At 53.1% G+C, this 5,826-nt stretch overlaps 1 long non-coding RNA gene across 1 annotated transcript; it reads left to right on the plus strand.

The window, feature by feature from the left end:
• The first annotated feature begins 1,212 nt into the window (after positions 1–1,212).
• On the plus strand, positions 1,213–5,046 carry LOC126995106 (uncharacterized). The gene is made up of 2 exons (XR_007749927.1): positions 1,213–1,491; positions 4,947–5,046. It is a non-coding gene; the product is annotated as an uncharacterized LOC126995106 (long non-coding RNA).
• Positions 5,047–5,826: the final 780 nt, after the last annotated feature.

Below are 5,826 nucleotides of genomic sequence, written 5' to 3' on the forward strand. Positions count from 1 at the left end.
TGAGAAGCAGGTGAAAGCAAATCGATATTGAGGAGCAGGTGAAAGCAAATCGATATTGAGGAGCAGGTGAAAGCAAATCGATGTTGAGGAGCAGGTGAAAGCAAATCGATGTTGAGGAGCAGGTGAAAGCAAATCGATATTGAGGAGCAAGTGAAAGCAAATCGATATTGAGGGGCAGGTGAAAGTATCTCTAAATTAAGAAGCAGGTGAAAGTACCTCGATATTGAGAAGCAGGTGAAGCAAATCGATATTAAGAAGCAGGTGAAAGCATATCGATATTGAGGAGCAGATGAAAGCCACTCGATATTGAGGAGCAGGTGAAAACACATCGATATTGAGGAGCAGATGAAAGCACCTCGATATTGAGGAGCAGATAATAGGACCTCGATATTGAGGAACAGATGAAAGCACCTCGATATTGAGGAGCAGATGAAAGCACATCGATATTCAGGAGCAGATGAAAGCACCTCGATATTGAGGAGCAGATGAAAGCACCTCGATATTGAGAAGCAGATGAAAGCACCTCGATATTGAGGAGCAGATGAAAGCACCTCGATATTTGTCGCGGTTTAGATTCGCGACAAGTTATTTTTATATTATTTGCTATAGGGAAACTGTTGACGCGTTTTCCTAGTTCGTCACGTGACCTAGGCGCGGGGCGGGTCACGATGACTCAGCCTGTTCGTTGCCTAGGCGACGAGCGTAGTGATGCCAAGGCGTGCATTTTCGTTGCGGGTCGCCCGCTGTGTTTAACCTGCGCTTACGCACTTTCAGGAGTCACCACTCCACTCTCTGCAGGTGCATAGTAGTGTGTGCATTACTGCAGCTAGTTACGCCTCTGTTGATGAGGAAGTCTTGTATTGTCTTTGTGCTTCCCGCCATGGGGGCTGTTGCCGCCCGCGACCTGTTTTGCTAGCCCGCGATTGTTGCTTCCCTCTACGTGTCTGTACGTAGCTTGCTCCGCTGTTTATATTGCGGTGCCATGCACTTGCAAGTTATAGCTGCGCGTCAGGAAAGTGTAACGATATCTGCCTATGGCAGTATTGCTCAGAGTGCTGTCAGCACCCTCTGTTGTATTTTTCCGCGCCAGCAGCGTTTTGCATCTCGGCCGGGCGAGTTGGGGCCCGTCAGGTCACTCGCCGCGGCTCGGGACTTCCTTCTCCCCCTGACCGCCGTCTGGTGAGGTCACGGGGCGACGTTCCTCTACTCGCCTCCTCTTGGCACCACGCGGTTTTCCTCCTGCTGGAGTGTGGGGATCCTGGGCTTCGCCACTTCGGGATACAGCCCACACCGGGTCTCAGTTTGGGTGTGTCGAGTCCGCGGCGGCCTCTTCCTGAAAGCCGCATCTACCGCCGACATCACGCGCCTGATGAGAGGACCCACGGCAGGAAGGACAAGCTGCAGCCACCTCGAGCAAGGCTGTGCAACGAGCCTCTACTCTTCTCCCTCCGCACCAAGTTAAGTAGCTAGTTGTTAGTGTAGCCAGGGCAGGTTAGTCTTGTGCGTGCACGAGTAACGCTAGGCTCAGCTGAGTGTGTATGTGAGATTTGTCTGTGTTTTCTTTGTGTGTAATAAAGTTAGTGCATAGTTGTACACGAGCTTTATTAGTAACCCTTTAGCCTGTGCGTATGTGCCTTCCAGCCCCATAAGGAGAGTAATTACGAACCCCACGGGAGATTTGAGCAGGTAAGTCGTGTTAGTACTCCCAAGTCAGGGTGTGTACACCGTTGTCTCCTGGCGTGCCGCGGGAATCAACCCTTGTCGGCTAGCTACCGCATTGTGAGCACACTCCTGTTATTCAATCTTATTTTACCCCGTGACAATTGGCGCCCGAACAGGGACTCCTTCTGGCTGGTAAGTGTGTGCACGTGGCTAGGTGTGTCTGTGTTTAGGGTCACAGCTTAGTATAACTCTGTTAGTGAGACTTATAAGCTAGCAGAGTGTTAGTTTTTACCTCTGACTAGTTATGTGTGTTGTCCTTAGGTATAGGTTCTGTTTTAGTGCCAGCTTTTGTTCTGTTCCTATTGCCCCGAGTGCCAGTGAGCATAGGGTTTGATATTAGGACAGATTATCTTCTCCCAGTGCTACCGTGACTTTATCCGCAGGTATCGCGCTCCCTGAAGACAGCAGGTGCCCTGTGCTTCGCCGGCAGAGTGTGGGCATAAGTCCTGTGTCTGCGAGTCGCGCCTGACGGAGGCTCGGTGGGGTTTGCTGTGCCGTTCCAGTAGCCGTGCCTGGGCTCCACTTTCTTGTCTCCTCGTCGCCGTTCCTTGTGCGGGACGACCACGTGGCTCCTGTGATCGGCGACGTGAGGAGGGACCAGCTCGACGAGACGCCATCTGCATTTTTACCGGGTGTGTGCGTTCTCTTTTTGTTGAGATTTTGGGCATAAGCTCGAGTTTAGCCAGATTAGTTCACCTCTAACTGCAGCTAGCTACTCAGGTTTGTGTAGGGTTCTAGAAGGCTCTAGTTTTGCCAGTTAGTCACCCCTAGCCTGGGTTTTAGTTAGCTCAGGACTGTGCAGGGTGCAGCGGACTAGTCAGGGCCAGTTTTCTCTCTCCAGCCTGCGTAGTGAGTTCAGGTTATTTAGGGGGAGTGTGTTCTAGATAATTCTAGATTTTTGGGCTGTTCAGTCACCTTATTCTGCCAGAGTTAGTGCAGGGCAAGCCAGGCAGGATGTTTGTTACTCGTGAGCCTTCTACCGAGTATTGGTTTCAGCTGGGTGAGCGCCTTGAGCTGACGGGGCAAGACCTCGTCGCGTGGGTTCGCGAGGAACTGCTGCGGGAGGCCTACTTCGAGGAGTTGGAGAGGAAAGACCGCGAGGCTGAGCTCTCCCACGAGCGAGAGATGCAAGAGGCTCAGCGCGCCCACGAGAGGGCCATGAAGGAGTCTGGAAGGCTCCAACGCCTCGCCCTCGCACGTCTCGCCTGCCCCTGGTTCGACACCAGCGACCTGGACACGCAGGTAACCGACCTCAGCCCTCCCCTGAGGTTGTCAGCACTGTGCCGTGTGACCCTGCTCGGCAGGCAGTAGCTGGGGAGGACCACGACCAAGGAGAGTGCATGAAGGAGAAGGCTTTACCTCTGTCCCCGGCGCTCCTGACGGTGCAAGAGTGCACGGCGGTCTTACTGGACGACGCAGACGCGCAGCCGCCTTGCGTCCCGAGTACTGCTGCCGGCACTGGAGCAGGGGAAAAGAGGGAGCTCGAGCCCTCGGCGCTGCTGACGGTGCCGCAGGAGGAGGCGCTGGAGCTGAAGGTTAGTGACGTGGGGCAGCTGGCCACAGCGTCTCCCTCGCCCACCTCGGTTCCCACTGCCTGGCGCAAGAAGACTCCTGACGTCAGGGCTTCGCTGGGTTCCGCCTCAGCACCTGACGCGGGGCAGCTGGCCACCACCTCTCCCTCGCCCGCCTCGGCACCCTCGCGCAAGACGCCTCCTGACATCGATGTCAAGGCTTCGCTGGGTTGTGCCGCAGCCCCTCCCGGAAGACAAGGTCACCTCACCGTCAAGCTGTCTCGCCTTCGCCTTGGATTAGGTAAGCGTGACTGTTCAGTGTTGTGTGAGGATTCCGGGCGACGCCGCCGCAGAAGGAGGCGTGTCACCCGAGGGCTTAGAGGTCGCGCCCTTGCCAGCGCCCTTGGAAAGCCCGCCCTCCGAGTTCCTTCTGGCGTGCAGCCAGACCTGCAAGTGTAGGTAGGCCGTCGTGTGTAGGTCGTCGCCGTGATTCTGTGAAACAAGTAGACACACTTCACTACACAGTGCCACACCACACTCCACACTACCACACTAAATATGGACATGTGTCCCTAGCCTTGTCTCGGGCGTCTCTGCAGCTTCAGGAGTTTTCTCCATGCTTGTTAGTAAAAGGCTGGAGTTTTTACACTCATCAAGCTGAAGGGAGCCACCCGATGACGTACACCTTGTGCTTGTGTAACTAGGTTTAGCTAGGGGTTAGTTCAAATTGTATATGTACGCTACGAGTAGCGCCCATGGTAAAATTTCATTTGCATGGGCGAATGTCGCGGTTTAGATTCGCGACAAGTTATTTTTATATTATTTGCTATAGGGAAGCTGTTGACGCGTTTTCCTAGTTCGTCACGTGACCTAGGCGCGGGGCGGGTCACGATGACTCAGCCTGTTCGTTGCCTAGGCGACGAGCGTAGTGATGCCACGGCGTGCATTTTCGTTGCTGGTCGCCCGCTGTGTTTTACCTGCGCCTACGCACTTTCAGGAGTCACCACTCCACTCTCTGCAGGTGCCTAGTAGTGTGTGCATTACTGCAGCTTGTACGCCTCTGCTGTGAGGATGTTGGGCTATTGTCTTTGTGCTTCCCGCCATGGGGGCTGTTGCCGCCCGCGGCCTGTGTTGCTAGCCCGCGATTGTTGCTTTCCTCAACGTGTCTGTACGTAGCTTGCTCCGCTGTTTGTATTGCGGTGCCATGCACTTGCAAGTTATAGCTGCGCGTCAGGAAGGTGTAACGATATCTGCCTATGGCAGTATTGCTCAGAGTGCTGTCAGCACCTCTTGTATTTTTCCGCGCCAGCAGCGTTTTGCATCTCGGCCGGGCGAGTTGGGGACCGTCAGGTCACTCGCCGCGGCTCGGGACTTCCTTCTCCCCCTGACCGCCGTCTGGTGAGGTCACGGGGCGACGTTCCTCTACTCTCGCCTATCTCTTGGCACCACGCGGTTTTCCTCCTGCTGGAGTGTGGGGATCCTGGGCTTCGCCACTTCGGGATACAGCCCACACCGGGTCTCAGTTTGGGTGTGTCGAGTCCGCGGCGGCCTCTTTCTGAAAGCCGCATCTACCGCCGACATCACGCGCCTGATGAGAGGACCCACGGCAGGAAGGACAAGCTGCAGCCACCTCGAGCAAGGCTGTGCAACGAGCCTCTACTCTTCTCCCTCCGCACCAAGTTAAGTAGCTAGTTGTTAGTGTAGCCAGGGGAGGTTAGTCTTGTGCGAGCACGAGTAACGCTAGGCTCAGCTGAGTGTGTATGTGAGATTTGTCTGTGTTTTCTTTGTGTGTAATAAAGTTAGTGCATAGTTGTACACGAGCTTTATTAGTAACCCTTTTGCCTGTGCGTATGTGCCCTCCAGCCCCATAAGGAGAGTAATTAAGAACCCCACGGGAGATTTGAGCAGGTAAGTCGTGTTAGTACTCCCAAGTCAGGGTGTGTACACCGTTGTCTCCTGGCGTGCCGCGGGAATCAACCCTTGTCGGCTAGCTACCGCATTGTGAGCACACTCTTGTTATTAAATCATTATTTTACCCCGTGACAGAGCAGAACCTTTTGGACATATCCGAGCACTTACCCGAGATCATCTCCATTACAAAATGGAAAATGGAAGACAACTTTATAACATTCGAATTGAATGGTGGAACCGATACCAATATAAACGGATTACGTCAGTTTATGAATTACACTCACATTAACAACACGGAATGGGCCAAGAACAGGCTGAACGCCGTATATGTATGTGATGAGAATTACGTGGGTGTGTTTTACTTTCATTTAAAAATTTTAGACATTGTGCATTGCCCAAGGAATGTCATGAACTCGAAGCGAAAGCGTTTGATATTCCGTCTTCATTCTGATATCGCGTTGATCGATGGCTTGTATACACACAACGACAATGAAAGTGTCAACTCCAAAGAAACTCAATCAGTATCTTCTAGTCAACACCCGTCACTATTTCAAGCATCTCTCGTCAAATCAGTGTTGTCGTCTAAACTCTATCGAGGTGAATGTGTGTCTTTGTCTTCCGAAACTTCCGATTCTGAATCTAGTTCGTACTGAATGTCGTCTAACCTTGTGTGAGGTGAATG

Source organism: Eriocheir sinensis, unplaced genomic scaffold, assembly GCF_024679095.1.
Source record: "Eriocheir sinensis breed Jianghai 21 unplaced genomic scaffold, ASM2467909v1 Scaffold985, whole genome shotgun sequence".
NCBI classification, from domain to species: Eukaryota; Metazoa; Arthropoda; class Malacostraca; order Decapoda; family Varunidae; genus Eriocheir; species Eriocheir sinensis.